The sequence below is a fragment of the Hevea brasiliensis genome, chromosome 1, assembly GCF_030052815.1.
Source record: "Hevea brasiliensis isolate MT/VB/25A 57/8 chromosome 1, ASM3005281v1, whole genome shotgun sequence".
Classification (NCBI taxonomy): Eukaryota; Viridiplantae; Streptophyta; class Magnoliopsida; order Malpighiales; family Euphorbiaceae; genus Hevea; species Hevea brasiliensis.
In genome coordinates this window covers 95,095,988-95,107,835 of record NC_079493.1, presented here as the reverse complement: position 1 = coordinate 95,107,835, position 11,848 = coordinate 95,095,988, and positions in this window count along the sequence as shown.

The following is an 11,848-nucleotide window of genomic DNA, read 5'->3' as shown; positions in this document are numbered from 1 at the left end:
GGATTTGAAACGAGTTCGAGTATTGATAATATTAATCGGGTTCAGGTTCGGGTAGGGTGATTTTCACGGGTATCCTACTCGTTGCCATCCTTACACGTGAAAAAAAAGTAACCTTCATTAATTTATTACATTTTCCATGATTTTTAGTGTATTTTCCATGATTTTCAATGCCAATCTCTATGAGATTTTTCCTGATCTTAAGCCAGATTTTTAGTGCGTATCATGCCTTCTTGCCTTCTACGGACTTTTAAATGCTATGCTTATCCTGATCTTTCTGTCCTGTTTTTTGTATTATCTGTTATCCTCAATCTCTAGATTCAACGTTTTTTATCCTAATATGTCGCTTACCATGTGCAAAGTGGGTGTTACGATCAAAAAGTTGTTCTTATATTGCCACAAATAATCAACCACAACCCTAATGTCATATTCTTTATAGAAAGCAACCAAATAAGGAAATATAGAAATCTGCAATGATACGTTTAAAAGAATAAATTATTAAACACACGAAAGGTTGCAAGAAATATAATAATGGACATTTTTAATTCATTTATGAAAATAAATATATTTTTTTTTCATTTACAGCTCCTTCAAAAAGCATGACTATTCCTAAAAAATCAACCTAGTTGAGTTTATAATTTTGCAAATATGGACATGCATAAGAAGCAAAAATCCCTTTCTATTGAAGTTATTATGAAGCTGGTTGTAAATTAACAGTTTTAGTTATCCAAAAAAAAAAAAAATACAATCTTCAAAATCTATAAACCAAGGCTATTAGTGACCTCTTTAGCACGTCAAAAAGCAATTATATTCACATACTTGCTATTTTATTAGAAGATAAAGCTTATTAGAATAGGATATTTAATCCAATATAAAGAGAAAGCAACCAGTTATAAACGAATAATCTAATCTGCAGAGTAACACATAGATACCATATTCACTGAAATTATTAAAATCAATAATATTCTTTATCTTACTATTTCACTGGAAAATAGTTCGTATCAAAGCTGTTTCAGTTGATTCTTTAGTTTACCTTAGAAGATAATTAAGATGTTTTAATATGCTATATTAGGGAAGCAAACAACTATAAAACAATAATCTAAATTTGCAAACAAATTACAGAAACACAAATATACATGTAGATAGAGAGAGAGATAGTATGCTAGTAATGAACGCACATCAAAATTATAAATACCTTTAACTTGTCTATTTTAATTTATTTTTTTAAATTTAAAAGGAGAGGTTGAGCGGGGTTGGAGCCAGAAAATTATTCATGAGAAGACCAATATTATTGATTCAATACATTATTTAATTACAGTTATTCCCTGTATATTTCTTATTTACTGTATATTTTTAAGGATTAATATTGTATATTCAAAAATACCACAATAAAGCGTAATTAAGTTATAATTTTTTTTAAGTGTGCTAATACTTTAGCAAATTTTTAAATATATTGTTAGCATAATTACAATAATTAGTATGATTATAGGAGATTTGTGTAGCATAATTATAACAATTATTATTCTTGTCTAAATTAGCTCATATTCTCATGTATAAATAGATGTAATATCTCTGTAAATAAGACACAGACAAATACACAATCATTTTCTTCATTACTTGTATTCTTTCTTCTAACATGGTATCAGATCCGTAAAACTTTTATTTCTAGTTTCTGGGGTCTCTCTTCTCTCTCTACAACCTGTCCTGATTCATTCTTTCATTCCTATTATTATACCATTTTTTTTTTCTCCTTGTTTTGTTATCAATGGAGAAATGGTTGACTATATATTGAGAGGGGGCTGTGATTTTGTGGCTTTGTCGTTTAGTATTAAAATTAATCGTTGTTGGACGAGCTGATCTTAATTTTTTTTTTTTTGGAAAGGCATATAAACACGCAAACATAAGACTTATTGTACCAATACTCACACCCAGGTAATTGCCGACTTATATTTAATTAACTTCCTATCTTTTCCAGTTATTACATTTTGCTTCATTTATTGGTGACATACAATGGGCTATTGCACGCTACTATATTCAATATCTGATTTTCTTAATGGGTGTAGATTTACACTCTTTAATGTTTATTTAATACACTTTTACGCCCACTAATATTTATTTAACTCATCTCACTCCTCATAATGGAAACTACAATTTGTAATAAATGTGCCCACATTAATATATTAGTATATCGTTAAAATTGTAGCTCTCCATATTAATGGATGGATTACATAAACATTAATGAATATAAATTTATATCAATTAGAAAATCTTAATATAAAATTCTCATTCATTAGCAATAAAACATTCAATTCAAAGCATTTGTTGGCAAGGGGCAATGGGCAATGGGCCAATGCATATTTAATATTTCCCCATTCTATAATGAACTACTATTTCAAGAAACAGTTTTTTCTTAGTTCTTTACATGTGTTGACATGTGAATAAGGATGGCAACGAGTCCGGTTTTTGCCTGTAACCGATCCGACCGAACTTTAATAGGATGGGTTTGGGTATTATATAATTGAGTTTGGGATGGGTTCGGGTTTGAAAAATAATACTTGTAACGGGTTCGGGTGCGGGTTCGCATTTTATGTGTTAGATATCCATTATCCGAACCCGTTTGCATAAATACTTAATTAAATATAAATATATATTTTTATAATAATATTTATAAATTTTTATATATTTTATTTTATATAAAATAGAATTTAAATATTTTATGAAATTATTAAATTGTTAAAATATAAATTATTAATTAAAATAATTTTTTATACAAAATATTAATTAAAATATATAAAATTACATGAGTTCGGATTTTTTTTTATAATAATAATCAGGTTTGGAACAGATTTGGGTAGTTGAGAATAAATTTTAAACGGGTTTGGGACAGGTTCAGGTAGTTGAGAATAAATTTTAAACGGATTTGAGACGGATTCGAGTATTGATAATATTAATCGGGTTCAGGTTCGGGTAGGATGATTTTCACGGGTACCCTACCCGTTGCCATCCTTACATGTGAAAACACACTAGCCTTCATTAATTTATTGCATTTTCCATGATTTTTAGTGTATTTTCCATGATTTTCAATGCCAATCTCTATGAGATTTTTCCTAATCTTAAGACAGATTTTTAGTGCGTATCATGCCTTCTTGCCTTCTACGGACTTTTAAATGCTATGCTTATCCTGATCTTCTGTCCCGTTTTTTATATTATCTGTTATCCTCATCTCTAGATTCAACGTTTTTTTATCCTAATATGTCGCTTACCATGTGCAAAGTGGGTGTTACGATCAAAAAGTTGTTCTTATATTGCCACAAATAATCAACCACAACCCTAATGTCATATTCTTTATAGAAAGCAACCAAATAAGGAAATATAGAAATCTGCAATGATACGTTTAAAAGAATAAATTATTAAACACACGAAAGGTTGCAAGAAATATGATAATGGACATTTTTAATTCATTTATGAAAATAAATATTTTTTTTCATCTACAGCTCCTTCAAAAAGCATGACTATTCCTAAAAAATCAACCTAGTTGAGTTTATAATTTTGCAAATATGGACATGCATAAGAAGCTAAAATCCCTTTCTATTGAAGTTATTATTAAGCTGGTTGTAAATTAACAGTTTTAGTTACCCAAAAAAAAAAAAATACAATCTTCAAAATCTATAAACCAAGGCTATTCGTGACCTCTTTAGCACGTCAAAAAGCAATTATATTCACATACTTGCTATTTTATTAGAAGATAAAGCTTATTAGAATAGGATGTTTAATCCAATATAAAGAGAAAGCAACCAGTTATAAATGAATAATCTAATCTGCAGAGTAACACATAGATACCATATTCACTGAAATTATTAAAATCAATAATATTCTTTATCTTACTATTTCACTGGAAAATAGTTCGTATCAAAGCTGTTTCAGTTGATTCTTTAGTTTACCTTAAAAGATAATTAAGATGTTTTAATATGCTATATTAGGGAAGCAAACAACTATAAAACAATAATCTAAATTTGCAAACAAATTACAGAAACACAAATATACATGTAGATAGAGAGAGAGATAGTATGCTAGTAATGAACGCACATCAGAATTATAAATACCTTTAATTTGTTTATTTTAATTATTTTTTTAAAATTTAAAAGGAGAGGTTGAGGCGGGGTTGGAGCCAGAAAATTATTCATGAGAAGGCCAATATTATTAATTCAATACATTATTCAATTACAGTTATTCCCTATATATTTCTTATTTACTGTATATTTTTAAGGATTAATATTGTATATTCAAAAATACCACAATAGAGCGTAGTTAAGTTATAATTTTTTTCAAGTGTGCTAGTACTTTAGAAAATTTTTAAATATATAATGAAAAATAAATAATTTCAATACTATACATTACTTATATCTTAATAAAATAATATAATTATTTTTTTGGAGGCTAATAGCTAAAATAAAATAATTTTATTTAAAATAAATTAATTTATATATATATATATATATATATATATATATATATATATATATATATATATATATATATATATATGAAAATTTTAAAAGGGTTGGGGGGCAAGGCTCCCCATTGCCCCCTCCTTCCTCCCCTGGGTACGGAAAAAAAGAACATTGCATGAGAGATAGCACAAAAATTGCATAGAATTTCAAATGTTAAGAGTAATTCCTTCCTATTAATAATTATTGCTATTGTTCATGTGTTAATTAAATAATATTTTTTCATTCAATGTATAAAGAATAATTTCAGAGGGTAAAATGTTCTATTGTCCACTAATTAGCCAAAGTTAACCCATTTAAAGAAAATTAAAGATTTTTAACATTAATATTTACACAAATAAATCCTATTTCAATTATTAATTCTATTTTCAATTGTATTCAATTAATGTGTATAAAAAATGTATAATTCATTTATATATTTTTTTTATTATTAATGTACTTAAAAAATTATAACATAAGAATTAAGATTCATCATCAACATTCTAATATCATTTTAATCTTTTATTTTAATTATCTCAAATAAATAACTTTTATTATGGTTTTCATTTAAAGCATGAGGAGTGCTTGAGCGCCCTTATTAGATGAAATAGATTTAAAAAAAAAAAATGATGCTTAAATGTGTTGGTTAAATGACGAATTATGTATTTTTGAATTCAATACTCGAAAGCTGTGCAGCTTAATTGACCCTTATTCTGGCTATTTAGCCCTTACAGGTCATCAGAAGTGTTCTCGCAATTTTTTTTTTCTAATTTTTTTGAAAAATTTTTATTACAATCATATATTATCAAAATTTTATACCCAGCTATTATATTTATTTATTGAATGGGTGAATCTAAAATTATGATCCATTGTTTTTAAGAGTTAATATATATGAAGAAGTAATTATGATTTATTATTTTGATGGGTTAATATATTTATTTATATTATAAGATTAAATGAAGAAATAGATAAGTTAAAATTATGTAGGACAATTGAAATTGCATATTAAAAAAAAAGTTAGACTGAAGTGGAGCGCAGCCACCCATCACATCTTATTTTATTAATTAATAAATACTTATTTACTGATTCATAAAAAATAATTAGTTGTGTGACATCTGTTTAATTAAATAACAAATCATCTTTTATATATATATATATATATATTTTGGGAGGCTCAATTAATGAATCAAGTAATTAGTTACTCATATTAATTTCTTACCATGAAGATGAATTATTTTAAAATAAATAAATTAGGGTGAATGCAGAAAATAAAGAATAGTCTTGATTGTTGGCTCCCATTAAAAATAATTTATATTTTTTTATTATATTAAAGATAATGTAAAATGTTAAAATATATGTTTCTCATTATATATATAATAAATTTTTATAATATTGGTTCTCTTAAAAAAATTTATAACTTAACTACACTCTATTATAGCAATTTTTAAATGAATAACATGGTAAATAATGAGTGTAAACTATTTTTGAATTAATTTTTATATATAATAATTGCACTCTAAAATAAAAATTTTAACTTTATCTCTGAAATAGATGAAAAGAATTGAATTCAATATCTTCCTACTATTTATTCTTCAAAGGTTAAACAAACTATTCTTAATTAGCATATAATATATATTTATATCATAAATTTAAAAAAATAAAATAACTGCATTTTAAATAAAATAATATTTAAAAAGAGTTACAAGTTAAAAATGATAAAAGATACATGTAATGCCATGTAATTAAAAATTTATTAAACTGAAATTAACATAAACAATTTAAGGCAATATGTGGATATCACGTGAAATAATGCTATTATAGTTGGAAGATGTGAACTCCAATTATTTTCCATATATAACGCTTGTTAGGATAGTTGGAATAAAGAATTTATTCCCAAAATTGGAGTTGTTTGGGAAACAGAAATTTCTGAAATATCTATTATTTACTGGGATACAAAGCCCAGCACCAGCCCATTTTTGCTGGTTACCGCTTTTTGTCTTTTGTAAAGGTATTACTCTCCGCTATAATATTTTTATTCAGTATTTCAGAGTATTTAACTCGTATAATTTAATATTCAACATAACATATAATTTTTATAATTAGCCTAAAAAATTAATACAGTCTTAAGATGAAATGCAAACGTGTTACAAACACAAAATATATCCAAACATCGCACAAAAGAGTAAAATAGAACCTTTTACACACCCCAAAAAGGTTTATGATAATGCATGGGAGTTGATTTCCTACTCAATAACCAATATTCAAGACTTGCCAATGAGACACTCAATTCATACTTTCGCTTAAATTCATTTCTATTGGGTACTTTAATGCTTTTCTAATGATTTTGTCTTTCACTCCTTCACTCCTTTATTTTATTATCTCTATGTATACTCATCAAGTACCTCGTTCTGTTCCTCAGTGTTTTCATGTCTCAAGTTGTATAGTAGCTAAATAATCTTTTATTTACTTTTTAAATATTTTTCTGATAAATTACTGTATTTTTAGTAAATTGCCAATTAATAATTTAAATTAAAGATGAAAAGTTTTTATCCTAAAGAAGAATTGATATTTTTTTACCCCACTCCCAAAATAAAATGGTGGGATTTAGGATTCTTTAGAGACATTTTTACAAAATCTAATTGATAACAATTAAAAACGATTTTGCTAATTAAAAATTTTCAAACAATAAAATTGTCTCGAAATACAAATTTTTTGTCTATAAATTTTAAGTGGGAGAGGAAAAAAAAGGTTGGAAAATTTTCTTTATTTTAAAGAATGAATTTAAAAAAAAATCCCAAAAAATTACAATTTAGAAACTTTTTCCTCGACGTAGCTAATTGTTTTGTCCCCAATTTTTTGTTTTCTTGTAGTGATATGGTTAAAGCATGTAAAATTCTAGTATAACGCGTACAAATATTGTATTGGTTTTCAATATCTCCTATTACTATTTTCTTTTAAATTTATTTTATTTGTTTCATAATCAAATTATATTTTAACATGCTTACAAAAATTGTATTTTAACAATTCTTATAATAATAAATTGTTATAATTGTGACTCCAAATCCTAGTATGATTTGAAGAAATATCTTTCCCTTATTTGAGTGAGAAAAATATTCCTCAATATGAGGAGGAATATTTCTTATGTTATATAGAACTCTTATTTTAGTGTTATTCATAAATCAAGTAGGATTCCTAATTAGATTAGGATCAAAGGAATTAACATCATAAATAAGAGAATTGTAGAAAGGTTATTGGGCTTCCAACCTATAGAGTGAGTGGCTTTGCTCACTGCTAAGGAGTGACTTTCGCCCATTGAGAAGAAAAGGCTTTCGCCCATTGAGAAGAAAAGCCTTTTGCCAGTTGAGGAGAGTGGCACTTGCGTATTGCACTCTAATGGAGGGAGAGAAGTTTCGGCCTAAGGTGGAGAAGTTTCGGCCTAAGGTGGAGAATGCACAATCCGAAAGGGAAGGATTATTGTTCATTGTAGTTGAAGACACCCCTTAGAAGATGGCATGCCCATAGACATAACCCTATGTGGAGAGGGTGAACCACCTAAATATTGGTGTTTTGTGTGGTTCCTTTGCTCCTTTGTAGTTTACATGCTTTCGCAGTGTATAACAATTAGTATCAGAGTATGGGGATAATCTTGGTGAGTTTGGTTAGAGTTGGAGTTGCTATGACATATAGAAGTCGCACACGCAGCATGGAAGATGCAAGCTCAAGGTAGTGGAAAGTTGAAAATGAGGTGAAACTCTTGATGCAAAATCAAGAAAATTGATGAAGTAAAAGATTTTTTTGAAGAAAGAAGCAAGTTACGCCCAAGATGAAGATTGAATAGATTGAAGATTTGAAGAGTTCATGCTCAAGCATTGAGATTTGATGGTTGAAGACATCTAAGAATTTGAGGTATGTAATCACTGATGGATTTTGAGTCATTATGGAGATTATTAGAATTATGACTTAATATCCTAGTGGGATTTAAAGGGATATCTTTTCCTTATTTTAGTTGGAGAAATATTCCTCAACAGGTAGAGGAATATTTCTTATATTGTGTAAAACTCCTATTTTAGTCTTATTACTAAATTGAGTGAGATTCCAAATTAGGTTGGGATTGAGGGAATTAATACTATAAATAAGAGAATAGTGCAAAGCTTATTTGGCTTTCAGCCAGTGGAGTGAGTGGCTTTGCTAATTGTTGAGGAGTAGTTTTACCTAGTGATCAAGGGCACCTGCCCATTACAGTCCCATTGAGGGAAATAAGCTTTGACTTAAGGTGGAGAAAGGAGATAGAATTCAAGAGTAAGGAATTCTTATTTAATGGTGAGAGGGCTTTTATCCATATGTATTGAAAACACCCTTTATGAGTTAAAGTAGTAACTATATTAGGTTATATCTTGAGGAGACTGAAAGGACTAACTAATTTATTTACTATGAGCAGATATTGTAAGGGTTCTCTTGGGTGTAATTAGGTTAATGAGTAGTATAGCTTTTAGTTTATAATGATTATTATTTATTGATAGTAGAAGATGTTATGTTCATGGATATAACCCTATGTGGAGAGAAAGGAGACTTATAACTCCTTCTTGGCTACTTTATTGTGAATAAATGGAAATCAACCACAATGTGCTTAGTTCGAGCATGAAAAAGTGGATTGGCCACCCAATAAGTAGCTCATATATTGTCATACCATAATATTGGAATTTGTTTGGACAAATAACAATTTCATGTAATAAAGATTACAACCAAGTAAGCTCTATCATTGCTGCACCATATGCCCGACATTCTGCCTTTGTGGAGGATTTAGCAATAGTTGCTTGCATTTTATTGCTCTAAGAAATGAGATTGGAACCCATACACACTACATGACCAAAATTTGATTTCCTATCTATCGAGTCATTAGCCCCATTTGCATCTGATTAAACATTAGGAGCAGTTGAAGATGTTCGAGTTAGGTATAAGCCATAAACTTGTGTATGCTTGAGATACTGTAAAATTCATTTAACTGCTGTCTAGTGATCAATAGTGGGAGTATGGAGGAACTGAGACTTTATGAATATCGTAAAAGACATCCGAACAGGTAAAAGACAAATATTGAAGATTGCCCATAATATTGTGATACAGTGTGGGATTATTGGTTGGTTCCACTTTGGCTATAAGCTTTATTATGATATAAGAAGAAGAAAAAATACCATTGCATTCAAACATATTTGGTTTTCGCAAAAGATCACCAATGTATTTATTTTGAGTAAGAAGAAGACCATCTGATTGATGATGTACTTTGATACCCAAAAAGTAATCCAATTTACCAAGATCCTTAGTCATGAATTCTTATTGAATAGTTTGCACAATGTAATTGAGAAATTATTGATCACTTCCTATAAGTATGATGCCATCAACATAAGCAAGAAAAAAGGCACGAATATTACCTTGTGGAAGGTGAAATAATAAAGTATCACTTGGAGAAGATTGAAAGTGCAATTTTTATAATGCATCTCAAAGTTTTCTGTACCTTTGCCCAAGGGCTTGTCATAGGCCATATAAGGAGCGATTAAGGTAGCACACATGATTAGGTTTGTCCTTATCAACGAAACAAGGGGCCTATTCCATATAGACAACAGTATCATGATCTCCATGTAAGAACACATTAGAAACATCAAGTTGTTTAAGGCTCCAATGATGAGAGACAACTATTGAAAGAATGAAAATAGTGTAGTGGGCTTGATCATTAGGGAGAAAGTGTCAGTAAAGTTAAGTCCTAGCTATTGATGATAGTCGTTAGCAACAAGGTGAGCTTTATAGGGATCAGTTAAACCATCTGAGCGTTGTTTTATCCTATAAATCCATTTATAAGCAATGATGTTTCGAACATTTGTGTGAGGGACTAAGCTCCAAGTGCCTATTTCGAAACATTTATTTCATCTGCTATGGCCTCACGCCATATAAAATCTTTGGTGTAACTTGTTGGAATAAGAGGAACATCATGAGTGGTGTTAAAAACTTTAGGCTTTAAGCTTCTAATTTGACTTCTTGTAGTCATGGGATTGGTCTTTACAAGTGGAGGAGGTTGGTGGTTATCATTGATAGAGGGGAATTGTTAGGATACTGGTGCATTATAGTTAGACAAATCAACTACTAAGGATAATCCTTTAGTGGTTAAGATGGGGATAGGGATTGTGTAAGGAGGATAGAGTTTGGTTGAGTAAGGTCTTTGGTTAAGGGATGGCCAAAGTCATGTTGAATTAGAGTTGGAGTTTTAAGGGAGATGGGAATAGTAGTGTCAAGTTGGTTATTATGAGAGGAAGTGGGTGACACGTGGGAAATTATAGATAAAGAACAAGGAGTTGAGGTGGTAACATAGTGGTGGATCAAGGAGCATGTTGTGTTTGAATGGGATGAAGATGGATAGGTAGCGTGATTGATATTGTATTGTTATTAGTGAGATGAGGTGCTTAAAGTGGGATAATATTAGATTTGTGTCGAGGTTTTGGAATAGGATGTGAGATATTATTAGAGGAAATGGGTGACAAGTGGGATAACAAGGATAAGGGGCAAAGAAGTTGAGTTTGAGTTTGGAATGTACTAGTGGAAAGGTGAGCAGGTTGTGTTGTAATAGGATAAGGGTGGACAAGTGGCCTAGTTAAAGTTAAATTGGTATTAGTGTGGTGAGGTGGTTGAGTTGGGATGGTATTAGAGTTGGGAAAGGGACCCAAAATTCCCACATTACTAGAATTTGGTGGTGGGGTTAACTTATGTTGCATGGTTGTGGTTGGTGACAAGGATATGGGTGGTAGTAGTGCAATTTGATGAAGGAATTATTCATGGCAAGGGAAGGGTTTAGGTTACAATCTTATACTTGACATTAGAGCTTTATCACTTGACATGTTGATAAAAGGGAATACCTGTTCAAAGAAGACAAATTGACGTTCAATGTAAATTTTAATAGTAAGAGAATTCAAGCAAAAATAACCTCTATGAAATTTATTGTAACCAAGAAAAATATAAGGTTTGGACTTAGCTTCCCATTTATGTTTGGAATATGGTTTAAGCCATGGATAACATAAGGCACCAAAAACTTGGAGTTCATGATAGTTTGGAGGAGATTGAAACAATAATTCAAATGGTGTTTTAGGTGCAGATTTGGTAGCAGATAGACGATTTATTGTGTCAATGGTAGTGTCAAAAGCACAAGTCCACAACTTGTATGGCACAACTGCATTATGATAACCTTCAACACATCCATTTTGCTCATATGTATGTGGACACAAAATTCTTTAGGTTATACCATTTTCCTTTAAATATTTTGTCAAGGCTTCAAACTTTCCTCCCCAATCTTCTTAGAAACTCTTAATTAGCAAATCAAAAAA